Here is a 20,367-nt window from a genome sequence, read left to right as displayed (position 1 = left end):
TCATATTTAGGGATTGCCAATACCTAATTGTCCCTTATTCAAACTGCACATTACTTCAATTCTGAAATGGTAACCCCAACAGGTTGACTGGCTGTGACAATATCTAAATATCAGCATTTGTGACATACAGCTATTTCAGAAAAGATTATCAGTTGGTGATTGAGTCAGTGCTCAACTGAGGTGGATTATGAAAAACAGTATAATTTTAATTTTCGGTAACACTGTGAAAATCTTTTCTGAAATGCTTGCATTTAGCTCTGATCAGATAAAGTGTCTGATGCGCACTAGACATTTACTTTCTGACTGGCACAAGGAAAAAACAGCAGAGGGGTATGCTATGTTGCTATGCCACTAGTGTGCATCAGACTTTTACAAAGAAAATGATGTGTGTGGTTCCATAAAATAATATCCATAAATCCCTTCCTCACCTCGTGGAAGGGACTGAAAATTCTAGGGGCGTGGGGGTAGTAGTTAGAATTTTTCATATATACACTGTAAGAGGGGTGGGGGTTGGATGGACATTATTGGGAGTCTTCAAAACTCTGATATTGCCTAGAATTGTGGAAACAAAGAAATGTTTTTTTTTGTGTTTAAGGCATGTTGCCAGATGTGGCCGCCTTTTGGGTACATCAAATATCATATGAGCAGGATTTTCACCAAATGCAAGGTATATTGCAAAAGCAATCGCAACTGAACACACCGCAGTCACTGCCATTGGTCTGTAGCAAATCCGCTGACCATCTGGTTGTAAGCCTCCAAGCTTTTGTGGCATTTAAACTGCTGCTTAGTGTAGTAACTAGTTTCCCAAACTAGGTAGCTAACCAAGTCTGTAGCCTCGACAGATGGCAAGCATTCGGGATCGAACTGATCGCTGGAGATACTAGCAGGGTCGACTCCAACTTGTGAGATTTTTTGGAAATATCTCCTCTTAACGTGCGTTTCTAAACCTTTTACGTACTCAGAAAGCACTGGTATATCTTTACAAAGGCTATGCGGATCCTCATGGCAGTTTTCCTGTGAAGTATTCATGATCAAATCGAAAAGTATTGCGAGACTCGTGTGAACTGGCTAGCATCAGATTACGCTGCCGAGGGGCTCCATAATGGCGGACACCTAATTATGGATACCGCGTGACGTCAAATGAAAACAGGCAATACACAGTTAGGAGAGCTAGATAACAAATAGATTTGGTTGCAGCGCCTATTAAACATGCCAGGCAACACCTCGAGATGCGATTGTTATTGTGTCGACTGACCCACCATATCGAACGTGAGACTCAGACGTGATGCCTTACGATTAGCACTACCTATATTTCAACGTCAAAAAACTCGCACAATGACTGCAGTTGACTGAGTATTTGCTTTTGTTAATCTTCCCTTGGCAGAGAGTTCGTGAAATTTGAAACCCTCGTACAAAAGAAAATTAAAAAACCATCAAACTATATTAAAACATGTGCCCTAAACCCTATTCATAGGAAAAAATGAAGGAAATATTTTTCTGAGGACCTCTCTTTGCAAGAGTGGCGCTAAAAAAGCCATTTGCTACATCTATGCGCATGTATGAGCCCTTTTGTATATTTTTAATTGCCTGTACTTGTAGCTTTGGTATCACCCGATCTTCCTCTCGCCCCAGACTCACCTGAACCCTTGTACTTGTGTTTTAACCAAGTAGTCATGGCATTATCGCAAGACAACAAAGGAGTCATTCCTGTTTCGTGCAGATCCCAGGACGCCGCACCACATTGATCATTTTTTAAGTTTTGAAAAGGGTTTATTCATAACAAACCACATAAGTTACAAAATAAAAGTGCTAACGCACGTGGGCTCGGCCCCAACTAATTATTAATAAACAGTCCAAAGTTCCAAAGTTCAAGAGTTGTTAATTATATACGAGTATTAAATATTAGACAATGAAAAACTGCGATAAAATATTATAAAGCATGACACGACGTTTCGACGTTTCCAGAACGTCATTATCAAGTAAACTAAAATAATAAAATCGAGTATATATATAATGAAGCGGTGAATAAATTACAAAACGTTAAAAGTTAAACAAAGAGTTTAGCCCTAATGGAATCGCTCTGGGTGTTTAAATTGGGCCTTATTGTTCTTATGTACAACATTTCATAAACAAGACAATCCCATTTCGTGCTGCATTTTTTAAGCATTCTAAACTGGCTCTCATTGAGTAAGTCAATGTTCCCATGGGCATCTCTCAGGTGGCGACCAATGGCAGAGTATATGCCCATGAGAGATGCCCATGGGAACATTGACTTACTCAATGAGAGCCAGTTTAGAATGCTTAAAAAATGCGGCACGAAATAGGATTGTCTTGTTTATGAAATGTTGTACATAAGAACAATAAGGCCCAATTTAAACACCCAGAGCGATTCCATTAGGGCTAAAGTCTTTGTTTAACTTTTAACGTTTTGTAATTTATTCACCGCTTCATTATATATATACTCGATTTTATTATTTTAGTTTACTTGATAATGACGTTCTGGAAACGTCGAAACGTCGTGTCATGCTTTATAATATTTTATCGCAGTTTTTCATTGTCAAATGTTTTACCAAATCTTTGCTTATTCGAATTATTAAATATTACTAATATTAATGTAAGGTTATAAATAATTCCAAAATAGTTAGGTCTAATATTAATATATGCTTAATCTATAATATTGGTATGGCTAGGGCTAACATAGACTAATATTAATGTAACTCTAGGATTGTTTAATGCTAATTCTAAGTTTTAAATAATTCCAAGTTAATTTAATAAAATGTTAACTAAAGCTTAAGGTAATCCATTTACAAAAGTATTCTATGGGAGTCCCCATCAATTGTACAGATTGATGGGGACTCCCAAGCGTTTCTAAAGTTAGATAACGAGAGTCGGAAGTAGTCGCACGCAATTCTGTTTTTGGTCTCGCTGAGGGCATATCGAATTATACCCTCAGGGGGGTCATTCCCATTGTGGAAGGTAGATTTATTTCGAAATTTCCAGATGCTGCACAGAATCGTCTTAATTATAAAGCGGGCAATACGATTCTGTTTTGGACTAGCGGGGGTCCAACGAAAAAAGAAAACATAGGTACAGGATGGGAGAAAGCTAGTTCCAAGGATAGAGGAGATAATAGGGGAAAAGTAGGTCCATACAGATTTCACACGGGGGCAATTGAGAAAACAGTGATCTATAGTTTCTTTACGGGAACAGGAGGCGCACTTATCTGAGTCGATATATCCCCAATTCTTTAGAGAATCGCGGACCTTAATAGCGCGAAGTACAATTTTCCAGAGTATGTCGTTCTTATAATTTTCAGAAAAGTCATCTCCCACTGAATTCCAAAATTTGTCAAGATTAAAGTCAATCGGAAGGAAGGGAGTCCAAAAGCGATGAAGAATTGGAGATGTGGAGTTTTCCTTCAAGAGAGTTCGATAACATTTCTTGGAAGAAAATTCAAAATCGCGCCACTCCGTGCGGAAGAGAATCCCACGTAGAGTAGTGAGCGCCGAGAGAACAATCTCATAATAGGGCATCAAGATCTGTGTACTCGGGGTGGAGTTATCTCGAAGAGAGCTCCACTCTGAGCGACAAGAGGCAAGCCTAGAGCCTAGAAAATATCTGGCCAAATAAAAGGATTTTGATTCGCGATTATCTAGATTAGAAACTACTGAGGCTAATTTAAGAGATTTACCTTTGATCAGGAAATTCAAAATGCCGAGACCGCCACTGTTAAGAGATTGGTGGCAGGTCGCTCGGCTCACTGTTTCAATTCGACAACCCCAGACAAATGGCCAGATTAAAGCGTTCACCTTAGAAATTACCCATTTTGGGACACACAAAACTGTAGAGAGATATAGGAGCTTGCTAATTCCGAGGGTGTTAACGATGAGTGATCGGCCGACAAGAGAAAGAGAGCGGGATTTCCATAAATTTAGATGTTTTTCTAATTTCTCTAGTTTTGGCTGCCAATTATCTAATTCAGTATCGCGGCCGAAAACAACGCCTAGAATTTTAATTTTTGTCACCCATTTGAGGCCAAGTGGTTGGTCGTCGCGCTTACGCCACGCCCCCAACCTCATGGCCTCTGTTTTCGTGATATTAAGGCGTGCCCCAGAGCCACGCTCGTAAATATTAATCATGTTGAATAAAACTTGCAGAGAGCGATAAGATTTCACTATACAGGTCGTATCGTCAGCATAATTTCCAACTTTATAGCAGAGACCACGTGCGCCCGGAAGGAGAAAACCTTCGATTTCAGGATTATTTCGGATTTTGCATGCGAGAGTTTCAACGCACAAAACATAGAGCAGGGGAGACAGGGAGTCCCCCTGTCTTACCCCACGAGACAAAGGAATCGCATCGGTTAGCCATTCATTAACAATAACACGCATATTGGCCCCATTATATAAAGTGTTGATCCAAAAACAAAAAGACGGGCCAAAACCAAAACGGGGTAAGAGGCTTTGCAGAAAGGTGCGATTAACGCGATCGAAGGCTTTCTCTTGATCTAAACTGAGCAAAATGCCGGTTTCATTCGTGCGGTCGATGTAATCTAAGATGTCCCTGAGTAAATGTAAGTTTGAAGTAATTTTGCGTCCGGGCACAGAACAAGTTTGATCAGGGTCAACGATATATTCCAGAACTTTAGAGAGTCGAAGAGATAGAACTTTTGAGCATAACTTATAGTCAACGTTTAAGAGAGAAATCGGACGCCAATTTTTCAGATTCTTACGATCTCCTTTCTTAAAAATAACGCGTGTGTTGCTCATCTTCATGGAATCACACATCTCTCCGGTTTGGTAGCATGCATTTAAGACTTGACATAAATGTGGAGCTAAACGATCCCAAAATCTAGCGTAGAATTAAACCGAAAGGCCATCAGGGCCAGGCGATTTATTCCTATTCATATTTTTCATAGCGAGAGTAAGTTCGTCAAGCGTGATCTCGCCTTCACAAGATGACGCCTGATCAAAAGTTAATTTCCGTGATAGAGAGGATAAAAGATCTTCTTGAAGAGCAGCATCTATCGGTTCTTCGGAAAAGAGCTGAGTGTAGAAATCGATATGAGCTTTTTCAATCTCTTCTTGGGAGGAGACTTTGATACCGGTAGAATCATAAACCGAAGAGATGTGGGATCGTTGAGCTTTAATTCTCTGTAAATTAAAAAAATACCGACTGGGGCGTTCGCCTTCCTCTAACCATTCTGCTCTACTACGAATAATGATTCCTTCGACTTGTTTAGTTCGAAGGGCTTTCAAACGACATTCGGTGTCAGAAATTAAAGGGATAACGGAATTGTCTCCGTCAACTAAACGTTGACGAAGACGGATCAATTTGTTCGTCAAAATTACCTGGTCTCTTTGCAGTTGTCTTCGCTTTTTACGGGAAAAGGAGATCGTTTCTTCTTTAATAGACTGTTTTAAAAACTCCCACCAATCTTGGAGACACGGAAAACAAGATAAAAAACGTACATGATCATCGATTAATTTCTCTATAGTAGCGCAAAAATCCTTATCGTTCAAAAGAGAGTTGTTAAAACACCAAACGCCTGGACCGCGTTTTGCAGCGGTGGGAATATCAAAGGTAAGAAAAACAAAATCGTGGTCGAATATCGAATCATTTAGCCCTCCAAAGTAACAAAGCGCCATCGTAAAATTTTCCTGAAACTTTTCATCGCTATACTTTTAATACTTCATAAGAACACAAACATTTACATTTGAATAGGGGGAGGAATGGAAACTCGGCCCAGTCCTAATACTCTCCGTCCAAAATGGCTGACCCTATTGGCATCATCTCAGTCTCGTGTGGAATTTTTCATTTAAACAGCCACAATAATTTTTTGTCATCCAGCTCTTCTAGGTCAGAACATCATCATTTGTACTCTATGATGGGTACTAGGTTTTTATAGGAAAAAAAAATTACCTTTATTTTGGTAAACCACTGGGAGTTTACAGTGCTAGTCAGTGGCCTTATAAGAGTAATTACAAGCTATGAGTCCAGCTGGTATTTCTAGACGATGACATTGATTTGGCTTTATTATTTTATTTTCACTCACCAAATACAAAATAAAGGCTTTATGTCAAGGCTTTTGTCTTTTCATAGCAGGAATTATGCTCAAAAATTCTATTTTGCTTGGCCTTAGAGGGGCAAGGAGAGTTTGTGCCAAAAACTTAACAAACCTTAATAAGCCAATTTTTTCTCAACTGATTTGGATAAATGGGTCACTAAAGTACATACTGGATTTGGTATGAATTTTATTCAAGTAGGCAGGTAAATTTTGTGGTTTTTTGAAAAATGACAATTCTAGGTAGTGATTTTGACCTCAAATCTGACCTAACTTTAACCCCTTTAGCAGGATGAATTTTTGGTGCTCCGTGATAGGCCACAAATGGGACCCCTCTGAAACTACAGAACAAACGGTCAGAGAAGTGAGCCAAAATGGCTTTTGAAATATCTTATCACACCTGACTTTTGTGCCAAGTTTCAGGTGGACCACCACTTTTGGCTCTTGGAACACTTTCTCAGACAGGGACGCTTAAAATCAAAGTTGGGCATACCATCAATACCCGAGGATAGGGTGCTAGCTATGAAAGTATGCGGGAAAACGAGAAGAATTGGAACGTAAAACTACGACCCCTACTGTTTTCCGAAAAAATATGCCAAAAAAATTTGGGTAATATTTGTAATTATGATAGAAACTGGATACAATGCGCGTTATTGTCGGTTGAAAGACGTGCTCTATTTAAACAATAGAGTGTTTGTGTCGAGGAACTATCAGACCGATAGTTCTGAGATAAACACTTTACTTTACACACACACACTTTATTTTTCTTTTTCTTACAAAATGATTTAGATTATGTTGACCCGCAGATAGCAAATTTGCTATTCGAGGCGGGTCAATCATCAACAAACATTATTTACAATATATAAAGAAAATTAAAAACTAAATAATTAGATATTGTTAAATTATAAAAAGAAGCATAGCTGGCAAATACATCAATAGTTGTTCAATAAAGTATAGAAGCAAATACATTAGTACTGAAAGCAATCGGATCAATTTGTTTTAATTATGCAGTCCTTAAGTTTAGAGGAGATCTTTTCAACATCAAGATAAGAATCTTCATTATCTAGTATCTGAAATAAAGACGTTTTAATTTGTTTATTAAAGGAATGTTTTGATAACGTTTTGAATTCTTTCGGTATCTTATTCCAAATTTTGACACCAACACGCGAGAAAGCCTTTTTTTGTAGGTTAAGTCTAGAGTACTTTGTACTAAAGAGCTGCGATTTGGATGATCGAGTATTGTAGGTATGAATATGAGATGTTTTAGTAAATAGTTTCAAAATATTAATGGGAGCCCTCTGGTTGTGCACGTCAAACATAAGTTTACTTACGGCTTCATAATATAGGAACGTAACAGGCAGAATTGCTTTGGCAAATAAAGGGATGGCATGCTCTCTTCGATCGGTGAAATAGATTAAGCGCAAAACTCGCTTTTGAAGAACTAAAATCTTGTTTAAATAAGCATTTGACGCATTGCCCCAGGCAAGGAGTCCATAAGTTATATAAGGTAGAATTAATGAATTGTAAATATCTACAAGGATAGTAGAGGGAACGAAGTACCTCAGCTTTGCAATCATCCCTATTGTTTTACTTATTTTTACGATGACAGAGTCAACATGGTTTTTCCATGACAAATTTTGATCAATTAAAACGCCTAGATATTTGATATAACTTTTTTGCTCTAAACTAACTCTTCGGTTTGTTTCACAATCTAAAATACCTATTTGTGGAGAAAAATGCATTTTTTTCTGATGAGGACGAAAAATTAAGAAATTTGATTTTTTTTGTATTCAATGTCAACCTATTTGTAGTTAACCAGTCATGTACGTTATTCAACTCTACATTAACCGTTTGCTCGATCGCCTTAAGATTCTTATCAGCATAAAGTATATTAGTATCATCCGCAAAGAGATAAAATTTTAGTTTATCAGAACAAAGGTGAATGTCATTTATGTAAAGTAAAAATAGAAGAGGTCCAAGGACTGATCCCTGGGGGACACCACAGGGGGAGATAAGTTTTGTTGATAAATGCTCTCCAATCTGAATTGTTTGTGTTCTATTTTTTAAATATGATTGAAACCAGTCATTTATCAATCCACGGAAACCGTAAAAGTTCAATTTATCGAGTAATATTTCATGATTGACCGTATCAAATGCCTTTTTCAGATCAATAAAGACACCGCATGAGAAGTACACTCTTTTGTCTTTATTGTTCACCTCTAAATTTTCTTCTGCGCGACACTTGAAAAACAGTCAAAACCCACTAAACGCAGATCAATCAAATATTTATTCATGCGTACAGCTTGTCATAAATGTCATAATTCGCAACTGTATATTAGCTAAATAATACGTTATACATGTCAGACTTGAAAAGTCACTGTTTTTCCGATTTCCCCAAATTCCCGGCCGTCAAAGTATTCAAAATTGTTCACGGATGAGTACTATCCATCCGGGTATTTTCCGCGGACGGGTACTATCCATCCGGGTATTTTCCGCCGCCGGGCACTATGGGTTGACCGTGTCTCTCCATGGATGAACACTATCGCGTCACAAGATCAATTTAAACCAATAAGAATCGGAAAAAATTTAGTGGTGAACTACAACAGAGTATAGAGCATGGAGCTGATTCAAGGCTGTCACGGTATCTGCCAATTTGTGCTGTGTCTGGCATTTGTTCGTTAATCAATTAAAGTGAAATTTCGGAATAAGCGAGCAGGCAGGTAGTAAAAGAAGAACATGTGGCGAAGCCCCGCCGGCTGTTGAGCGCAAGCGGGTGAAGCCAGAACAGAAGGAGAATTTCCAAAACTAGCGAACCAAATAAGTGTGCTAATCAGTGATGTTATAATGTACAGCTCAGCGCTAGCCTGTTTATTCATAGAGCTTGTTTCATTGTGTCGTCGTTATGCCCACGGGTTTACACCACACATTTTAACAACAAAATAGTCCTCTTATGTCGTTAACGTTTATTCCACAAGCTCTTATCACTAGCGTGAATCAGACTTGGGATATTGCGTCGCAAAAAAGGGCTAAATCTTAGTTTTTTATTGTTTGCATTAATAACATCTGATGTTGGATTAAAATGTTATTACTTTTGGTTTTGCCATGCGTTGAAAGATGAAAATTGTCTCGAGATTACATTGATTATTTGCAAGAAGTGCCTCAAACTGTCTGAAAAAATAATACAGTCGGAATGGGATCGTATTTTATAACACTAGTGGCGTTAACGGGATTTTACAGCTGTCAAACTCTTCTCTTCTAAAAATTTTTTTTTCGATCGTTTTCCATCCCCAGAAATTGATAGTGATCCACCCGCTGATTCGAGATGAAGTAATTTAAAAAAGAAACGTTTGTGAACTTAAGTTGATGGCCTTCTGGCATGTAAGGTTGTTCTTTCTTCACTTAGCCAATGGTTTATTTGTCCACAAAACTTGCAAACTTGCGTAAGAACTTAATAAAAATAATGAGTTTGTGTACACTTCATTATGATAATAATCGTGATGAATATTCTAAAAGCTTGGCTGACATGACAGTAATTTGTTTTTTTCACTGTTACGCACCGCTGTCGTTTAAACAGACTTATTTTCGCCTTGAAAAATCAATGTAACTTATTATCTTTATTGGCGATAAAAAAAGCTTGGGAAAAGATCCAAAAAGAATATTTTTGGGACCTAGTTCACATTGCGTGATGTTTCAGAACTTTTTCTTTATTGAATGTTGAAATAATCATTCTACCCCCAAATGCCAAGTCATTGAATGGGAAAACACCAAACCCGGTAGTCGCTTATGTGTTTTTATTTAAGGAGTTTTTTTCAATTGTGGAATTGTTTTGACATAGGATAGAAAAGACTTACATTAGTCAAAATTGGCTCCAATGGCTAAGAATCTACGTACCCCAAGGGAAGTTAATGAGTAACATTAGAAATAATCATCCCTAGTTAGTATCTGGATTTTTCTCTTCTTCTTTTTGTTTTCTTTTTTCCGTCGTTCTTTCATTTCGTTTTGATCAACGTTTCAGAGAAATTACTCTTTTAAAATTCCACAAAACAAGGGGCTTGTAATGGGCACACTTCATGCATAAATGATGTTTGAAGAAGATAGTAAACATGAAACGGTTATGAAACTTATTATCCCGCCTAATTTTGATTAATAATAAATGACGGTAAGAATAAAACTTCGCTGTTCAAGAACTTAGCAGTGCCAGAGATGGGCAACTGATTTTTGCTAGATTTTACTCACTTTATTGAAAATATTTTTGAATAGTGGGTTAAAAAGGTTTTTTTTTTTTTTTTTTTTTTTTTTTAACAATACTCTGAAGATGGTCCGCCTTCGCTGCCCGATGCTCGCTTTCATATTTCTTCTTTTTTTGTTTGGAGGTTGGTTCTACACCTTAACAGTTGCAAACCATGGTGAGTTAAGTTTGACATTCTTTTGTGTGGGTTAGATGAAAATGTAACTTTGGCAACCCCGAAGCCTGCAAATCTGGAGTTGCAGGAAAGCAAGGGCCGGAAATTTAAGTGAAAAAAGTTTGCTACTGTCAATAAGAGTAACTAATTAGAAATGATGAAGAAGGTAACCACGGTTTTACAAAGCGCTGAAAAATTTAGAAACTTTCAAAACGAGTTGGCACAAACTCGATCGTGTGCGGGAACTTTACTTGGGGTATTTTGGTTGAAACTTTTCCGCGACGTTTCCTAAGTTTTGAATTTTTACAATATTTATTCAGATCAATTTCATCATTAAACAATCAGAAATACGCAATAAAAACTATCTTTTGGAGGGAAAGAAATATTTTACCTGGTTGTTATTAACCAGCAATTCAAATCAAGCTTGCAGAGAAACACTGATGAATTATTCGGATGGCAATGAATAAGAGACACTCAGACTTTTGTAACTTGAGGAGAGAAACTCAAATAATGTAGTTATATCTAAAGGTTTTTTATGCTCAAGATTTATCTGTTGCAGTTTTTATTTGAGTCTCTAAAACCATTAGATTCGTAAAAATACTCATTGCGTTAGCTAAAGGAAATGGAATGAGTACGAAAACTCTGAGTAGCACTTCATATCATCGTAGCTTTTAACAGCAGGTGGTTCAAAAGTGTTTGACTTCAGTTCTATCTCCATGTCTTAAAATAACAGAGTATTCATTCGAATCGTTTCATGAACGGAAGAAACAAAGGTATCTCTAAGAATGCGGAACACAAGGAAAAACGTCTCGATTATTGTGATTTTTACATTGAAACACCTTCACATGTTTTTGATCAATGAGGAAAACCACCAGTAATATTTTCCTTCATTTACGCTAAAGTCTTCAACTTTCAAGAGAACTAAGCCATACATACATACCTACATATACTTTATTTAATCTCGATTTGGAATAGCTAAAGGATAAGCTAGCATCTTCGAGTTACAATTATAATTCTAAATACTACTAAAATGTAAAATGTAAAATGTAAAATTGTAACAGTCTAAAATTTAACTATGAGAAAGAGTCATACTGTAGAATCTTCCGCTTGAAATCAGAAAAGTCAGACGTCTTAAAAGAGTCGGGAAGAGAGTTCCTTAGTTTTGAAGCCATATATGAAAAGGAGTGAAGACCATAAGTAGTAGTTTTTGTAGACGGTAGAGACAAATTATAATTTCCGCGTAGATTATAGGATACTGACCGGAAACTAAACATATTCCTTAGATAGCCTGGATGGCAGTTAAAAAACAAGCTCTTGTACAATATAATTAAGAAAGTCTGAAGGCGTCTTTTATACAGAGATTTGGAGTTAACTTTGCTCAGTAGAGAGTCATAGGGAGAATTATAATCCTGCAAGATAACTCTAAGAATTCGCTTGTTTAAAGTACCTATCTTATCGGTACTACGCGCACCACAAAAGTGCCATACAGACGAACATCATCAAGCTAGTATGAGAATTATTTATTTCCGTTATCGTTTCCTTCATTTGAGAAATACCCTATACCTAAACAATATCTTTGCTTGTCCAAACTCCAGGAAGCTGTTTCAAACAGACTACATTGAAAATTTTGAAATTGGGATTTAGTCTACGGCGAAAAATTAAAAAGCAAACAAAAACTTCATCAGTTATATTGTAGAGACGTTTGTCTCAGTATCATGCCCCCTAGGCAGTATTGTGAAAACTTAGACGCAATTTATTGATATGCCATTATATACTCAGCCTGTGTAAGGAAATAAAAGAACTCCTGCAGGGTAAGGTAGGTCCGTGAGAGCACCTTTAGAAGCAAAAAATTGCCTGACCTAACTCACACAGGACGAAATCCCACGTTTCCACATCGCCATTTTTACGATGAGAGATGTATGGCCTACCATCTTACGGAAGGTATTTGCGCTACCTGGGTGCGTTGCGAGCTGTGTTGCAAAGAATACACGCCTTCTGACGACCCGCATGAATGTTATACCGGGCGATGTCGCGCATGCAGGGAAGATGTAGATTTGACATCGCATCAGTGTTACATCCAACGTGTGGAAGAAGAGGAAGACGAGCCCGTGAAAAAACCCGAAGACCTGTACAAAAAGGAGAAACGACAAAATCCCGATGTCAGCCCTTACATAGACCCACCCATTTTTGTCTACGCCCATTTTGAAGCGATGATCGAGTCTGACGTTACCCATGTCCCCATCTTGGTGCGCGCCGAAAAGGGGGATTCGGACGAGTGCCACACCTTTTACGGTCCAGAATGCACTGGGGAATTTTTGTAGTTTTTAGACACCCCAATCTACGGCACCGACACTCACCCCATTCCTAAAGAAGAGAGCCGTGACGTCACATGCATATTTCACAACCTCAAAGGATACGATAGTGTTTTTTTACAAGCACAACTCTTAAAAGAAGACCGGAGATTTGAATTCATGATCCCTAACGGAACGAAACAGTTGTCTCTATTATATGGAAGAGTGCAATTCAAAGATTCCTTCTGTTTCATTCCATCTTCGCTCACCCAATTTTCCAGCACGTTTGGAATCGAAGAACTGAAGAAAGGGTTTTTCCCACACGCTTTTCACACTCCCGACAATGCGGAATATGTGGGTGCCTTACCGGATCGCATTTATTTCGACCAGCGTCCATGTCAGAGAAAAAAATGATCGAGTTTGAGGAGTGGTACAGAGAAGAATCTGCCCGTTGTCAACCGCCTGCCGTGTACGATCTAAAACGTGAGTTGATCGAATATTGCGGTTCGGATGTTAAATTATTGAAAGCCGGATGTCAAAAATTTGTGGCCGAATTTCGAGCGGTCGCTGGCTTTGACCCGCTCGAAAAATGTGTCACCATCGCCCAAGCGTGCAATCGCTACTGGTGCAAACGAGTCATGGAGGAAGATAGCATCGCCTTAGAACCGTGTAGTGGTTGGCATGGGGCTCGTCCACCGCATTCTTTGAAATCTTTAGAGTGGTTGTTGTGGGAAGAGAGGCGGCGTGGAATTCGCATACGTCACGCAAGAAATGGCGGTGAAGTGGGCTTACGTTTGGCTGGTCACACCTATCACGTGGACGGATATCACCAAGAATCGCGCACCTGTTTCGAGTTTCAAGGGTGTTTGTGCCACAGATGCCGTACCTGCTTTCCCGATAGAAAACAAGTCACTCACTGTACCATGGATTTAAACGTGGAAGGGTTAAGGCGTCAGACGGTTCAAAAACTCAAAGCGTTTCGTGACGCCGGGTATACTGTCGTGGAAATGTGGAAATGGGAGTTTTCCGATCTGAAAAAGCAAGTTGGGGAGTGCAGTGACTTTGTTGCAGATTTGCATCTGGTGGAACCGTAAGAACTGCACGTGGCATTTTTTGGTGGGCGTACTGGTGCCGTTTCGCTCTATCATCGGGTCACAGGCGATGAACAGATACGTTACGTCGACGTGACAAGCGAATACCCGTGGGTAAACGAGAATGGTGTGTACCCTGTAGGGCACCCCGTCATCTTGTACGAGCCCGAAAATCAAGATTCCTCAGCCTATTTTGGTCTATTGAAAGTGGACGTGTTACCCCCCGCTCAGTTGATTTACCCCTTGTTACCGTACAGACACAAGATGGGCTCTGGTTCGTACAAGCTGACGTTTCCCTTATGCACCAAGTGCGTTGAAGAAGAAAGTGGTAAACCGCTGCTGGAAAAATCTTACGGGTGCGCTCACACGGACGCTGAACGCACCTTGCGAGGTACTTGGTGTTCGTCAGAACTTGAAAAAGCTGTGTCTCTGGGGTATCGCGTGCTTCGCATTCACGAAGTGTGGCACTTTAAAGAATCTCAAGAAGGATTGTTTGCGCCGTACGTCGACACTTGGCTCAAAATAAAACAAGAGAGCGCTGGTTACCCTCCCTGGTGTCGAAAAGAAACAGATCGCATGCGATATGTGAGTGAATGCGTGAGAAAAGAGGGAATTCGTTTAGACGCCGCCAAGATTACGAGAAACCCAGGGAGTAAAGCAGTCGCCAAACTGATGTAAGATTCGTTTTGGGGAAAATTCCGACAGCAGACCAACAAGTCGCAAACCTGCCAAATGACCGAAGCCTGCGGACTGCTGGACATATTGGACGACCCGTTAGTGCACGTACAAGAAGTAAGAATTTTATCGCCTGAAATTGTGGAAGTCATACATCGGCGAGATTCAAAGGATCCTCTCAAAGGTATGACCGGAAACATTTTCATCGCAGCGTTTACCACGGCGTTAACGCGTTTAAAACTATACGAATCGCTAGAAAGAGTACAACAGCAGGTGTTGTACTACGACACAGATTCTGTCTTGTACCGTTGGAAACCCGGTTTGGCCGAAATTCCGCTAAGCGATCATTTAGGCGATATGACAAATGAATTGGACGAGGGGGACTGGATCAAGGAATTTGCGAGTGCAGGCGCGAAAAATTACGGGTATCGCACGCGACTCGGACATGTTTGTACCAAAGTGAAAGGGTTTTTGTTAAATGTGAGGGGTAGGCAACAACTTAATTTTCAAGTTCTAAAAGACAATGTGTTGCAAGAGCTCATAGATCATCATCACGCAGTCACCCACGAGTACAACCCGGTGCATTTCGTAAGAGATCTCGTAGAAAAGAAAATTCGCACGGAACCGAAAATAAAAACTTACCAACTAGTATTCGATAAAAGGGTGATAGAGCCTGGAAGTTACGTGAGTTTTCCTTACGGATACCAAAGAATAGTGTGAACCATTTGTAGATATATTAGAGCGGAAAGTGACGCGAGTTTTCCTTACGGATACCAAAGAATAGTGTAAACCGTTTGTAGATATATTAGAGTGGAAATTGCCATGCGGATACCATAGAAACGTGTAAACCATACATATTAAACAACTTTTATTTTAAAACCTGTCCATTTCTTGTTTTTTTTACAAGTATCGCCAAGGACATTTTGATGGCTTCCAGTGTCGCCTCGGTTTCTCGAAGTTTTTCGACCAAAAACTTGAGGATGCGAATCTTGGCTTCTTCCTCTTCCGCTTGTTGTTTGGCTGCTTCCGTCAACACCTTGTAGACGTGCGCTTCATATCCCCCTCGGACATGTCTTCACAGCTTTTCACTTTTTCGTCAATTTCCCTTCTTCTCTGCCTCTCCTTTTCCTGCTCCTCTCTCGGTTCCTGTACCGGTTAACTGCATCGTTGTAGGAGTACATGATCCAGAAACTCCCATTTTGTAGCAGGCATCATTAGTACTGCTATTATTATCATTATCGTGAACGTTTTACCATTTAAGCCGTTAAAAGGGCCATGGTGTCACTAGGTAAAGGAGCAAATGAGATATTTCATATTCTTCCTGTTTAATTTCTTTTTTCGTTTCTCATGATGATGATGATGATGATTATTATTATTATTATCATTATTGTTGAATTTATTTGTTATCCTCTAAGATTTTGACGAGAGCTGAGCTTCTATTGGCATGTGCAGCAATATCAGTGCCGAATTCCGCTCTCGTCGCTGTTCCTGTAAAACTGGTTTTATTGGAAATGGAAACACATGCACAATTAAAAATCATATAAACCCTGTTGTTATCGTAGACTGGATTTGCATCTCATGACAGAACTGGCACACTTTATTTCTTTACAAACGCACACGATTTCTTATCGTGATTCTGAAACTATAGAATAAAATGCTGATGGAAAAATAGCTAGACTCGTATCCAAGAAATATTGACGAGGACCGAGTATTTAACCCTAGTAACACTGGAGACCTTAGCAATTCAGCCTATGCTGCTATTAAGGTATCGAATCATTCACTCTCACTTTCACTTTCACTTTCACTTAACATGTCATATATTTTCTTTCAACAAACATTACACCTGGAGCACTTCGACGGGGCGATAGAAAGAATCGGCATATCTCAAACTGTGTCAGGCGTCCTATTAAACCAGAAACTTCGATGACGAAATACCTTGTGTCACTGTTCATCATAATTTTCAACAACCTACTAATTTGTACGGACAGATATTGAAGAGTACGCCAGTGGTATTCAAGATCATCTCTTTCACAATTCAGCCTCCTGCGTCGATACTCTCAAAACGTCTTTAGGGCATGGATGGCCCTTGCGTGGTCGATTTAATGTCGGGATGATGCTTTTGGGAAAAGAGACAAATATGCGCTTAGATGGCAGAGGTAAAGGAGGGAGAGGGGAATGGGGGGAGGGGGCTTAGATCCAACCCAAACATGGTGCTAGATACTGCAGACAAACTTTAACTGAAAGAGCCCAGTCTAGCAAACTGCTGAATTAATTCCTGCCGATTCTTGAAAAGTTGAGGAAGGGTACTCCACAATACATTGTTACGCACGTCTTTGCTATTCTAAGTGTTATTTTAAGGTGATAGAAGGTTGCGTAGGAGAGATGTATCTTTGAAGTTATAAAATTAGTTTGGAAGGAAGCAAGAAAAATCGCTTTTATTTGAGGAATGAGCCCTGGTCAGAAGTTCTTAGAATTGTCTGAGAAAAAATCGGGAAAAAAATCTTTCTTTTTCACCGATATCGACGAGTGTACCGCTTCTCCATCCGTATGTGACATTAACGCTCATTGCCAGAACACCGTAGGATCTTATCGCTGTGCCTGCAAAACTGGATTTTTCGGAAATGGAAAAACTTATGAACGTAAGAGTCTTTGGATTCTAAGGGAGACCACATCTCTCTGGAGAAAAAGAAAAACTAAAAAAGGTCCAGACGGACAGGTAGATAGGCAAAAGGACTAAGCCACAGACTGAAGTTAATCCACATTTCCATTGGCATTTGTCACTTATATTAGCAAATTTAAGTCCCTTTTATTTATTTTTATAGCTGGATTTGGGGTTGGTGCATATAGAGGACGCTTTGTACTATACAAAAGTTTACTGTTCCTCGGAGCGCCCGCTATCTCATCAAAGCCTGGGGCGCTCGGGGATGAACCCATTCGTACGCTTATGGATACTTTCCAGGGACATATTATGGTGGAAAAGAGGTGTTTAAAGAAGGGAAGTTTAGACTAAGTAATGCAACTGTACTAAATATTGTGGTGGGACAAAGAGGAGGAGATTAGGTGGAGGTCGAGGGCGGACAAAACACTAGCCAAACCGCCGCTCAGCTTGGAAAATCTGGGAAGGACAATGCTGGCACTGGAGGAGGGGGAAGAGGTTTTGTTTACACTACCGATGATGTGCTGTTATTGGCTGCCAGAGCTGGAGGAGGTGCATCCGGTGGATACAATGCTATGGATGGTCAGGCAGGATCAAATGGCACCAGTAGTGTGGGGAAGGTATTGACACAAGTTCGAGATGGAACTCATCCGAAGCGCAGCCAGGTGAATGCAACGGTGAGGGAGCTAGCTACCATGGAGGAATAGGTGCGGGTTGGTTTGGTAAGGATTGTGCCTGACTTGTCCCCTCCCATGGGGAAAGAGGTAATTCACGTGCCGAAGCCTGGGTCGGAGGTAAAGCCGGAAAAATGAATAGTGGTAATAACGGGGGCCCTGCACCAGGAGAAATTGGAGGGTTTGGTGATGGTGGAGGGGGATCAGAGGATAATTGCGTATCAGGTGGAGGTGGTGGATACTCTGGGGGAGGTAGTGGTACCTATGGAAATCAAGCTGGAGGGGGAAGAGGCTGGTATTGTAATGGGGAAGGCTGTTCCGGTTTGACTTGTGGCAACACATATGAAGATGGCCCTGTACAAATTTATGAATGGCTGGGCTTATTTCAAAACATTATTTGATCATTGAATTTGATTTTCTTGAACAGATTCTCTGTATTGCAAAGAGATATACATCGGCGAAACAGGAAGACAGCTAGATTCTGAGAACACCTTCTGCGATGTAGAAAGGAATGACAAGGACGCATCAAAACCAGTCGCTAGACATTTAAACCTACCTAATCATTCTAAGCAACATATGGCAATCTGCGGTCTTTCCTTGCATTTAGGTAGCTCGGATAGCCGCAAAACTCTTGAACAAAAGTTTATCTTTCAAATCCACACTCTTAATCCCACAGGTATCAGCGAAAGCTTTTCATTCTACTAACTTATTCGTGTTTTTCTCGTCGCCATGTTCCCACCAATGGCGTAGCTCCACTTTCTGAACATGAATCCACACACAACCCACAATTCCTCCATTCGCTCTGACGAAGGGCTAACACTCGAAATGTTATTCCTGGGGAAGTCTCTTACCCCTGTTGACTCAGCAAGAGACTTGAGTGTGATCACTGACTCACACCTGACCTATGATAGTCACATTTCCTACTTAGTCCCTTTTTTTTATCAAAACTAGTCCAGATTAACAGAGTTAAAAACAGTTTCGACAAGGAAACACTAATGCTTGTTATTTTATCCCTGGTATTCAGCAAAATGTTTTATTGTTCAACAGTGTGGTCAAGTACATCCTCCACTAATATAAATAAACTGCAACTGATCCAAAACTTTGCTTGTGGGATCATCACCGGCTCCAGGAAGCACGAACATGTCACTCCCCTATTGCACCAACTTAACTGGTTGTCAGTGAGCCAGACACTTCACCTTAGAGATACAATTATGGCCCATAAGTGTGCCAATAATTTAGCACCCGACTACTTAGGTAACAAGTTACAAAAACGCACCACCATACATGATCGAGCCACGCGGCATAGCAACAGACTTCACATCCCATTTTATGAGTCCGCGAACGGCTAACGAACCTTTTCCTACAGAGCAGTTTCACTATTAAATTCCCTGAGTAGTGACCTAGTGAACTTCTCTTCAGTAAGGTCACTGACACATTCTTTGAAGGACTCCCTAAGAGGGGCACATTAATAGTCTTTGTATGATACCCATTGGACATATATATATATATATATATATTTTTTTTTTTTTTTCATTTTTATTACCCTATTTTAAGTTGTTCATTTGTGTTTGTAAATTATCTACCATTGTAAATAGTTTCCGAAAAGCCTGTACAGGAGTAATTATAAAAGTTTATTCATTCATTCATGTCAGCTTTTTAACTCTTTATGGTCGCCAATTTACTATTTCAACTTGGTTGACATTACCAAGTTATCTAGAAAAAGAGAGATCACTAAGACGAGCACACACACAAAAAAGAAAATGTGTGTACGAGTTTTCTTGGTCATGGACAGTGTCTTCACAAACATATGCGACAGTGGCTGAGTCGATTTAAGGTAGCTCATTCTGAAAGAAACTTATCACCTTTCGTAAAAACACTTGCAACTCGGAAGCGGCAAAGAAGTATCTGGTCCCGTCGAAAGGTAACTTGAAACAAATCTGGCAAAACACTATCGAAGATACAGTTGTTTACCTCTTTCCAGGAAAAGACTGCACTTGTTTTGGTACAGTTACGAAATTTAGACCGCAACGTCTTCTCTCGGATTCCCTCGCACTCATGGCCGGGGTGTGTGGGACAGATGGTGATATTTTTGTACATCGCTTTACCGTTTCGAAAGACCTCTGACTTTCACTTATTATCGTTTTGAAAGAAATACAATTTTTGGTGGGGGAGTTTTCGCGTGCGCGACAACGTCGGAAAGGGCTGCAAGGGAGACTAGTCGTCACGACGCCTTTCGCCGATCGTGACGCGCTCGATAGCTACTTCTCCCTCCCCCCCTCCCTCTGACCTAACGTTAGGGCTACCAATGATAATTTTCATTACTGCAGTGCGATTGGTGTGATTAACAAAAGTAAACATATATTTTCTATATCCATGAACAGGATAATGTATCTAATGTTTGTTAATTAATGCTAGGCTCATCCGAATGTCATTAAAACAAATAAAATCCCAATAAAAATCTTCTCAGCGTTCCAAGGACGCGCAGAACCATTAACAGAGGCAGTCTATATACC

General features: G+C 39.8%; 1 pseudogene; it reads left to right on the top strand.

Annotated features, from left to right (window-relative positions):
* Positions 1-18,255, top strand: part of LOC148737092 (uncharacterized) — a 120,176-nt pseudogene extending 101,921 nt beyond the window's left edge.
* Positions 18,256-20,367: the final 2,112 nt, after the last annotated feature.

The sequence above is a fragment of the Stylophora pistillata genome, chromosome 2, assembly GCF_964205215.1.
Source record: "Stylophora pistillata chromosome 2, jaStyPist1.2, whole genome shotgun sequence".
NCBI classification, from domain to species: Eukaryota; Metazoa; Cnidaria; class Anthozoa; order Scleractinia; family Pocilloporidae; genus Stylophora; species Stylophora pistillata.
The sequence above is the reverse complement of the archived record's forward strand: the minus strand, read 5'-3'. Positions and strand labels throughout refer to the sequence as shown.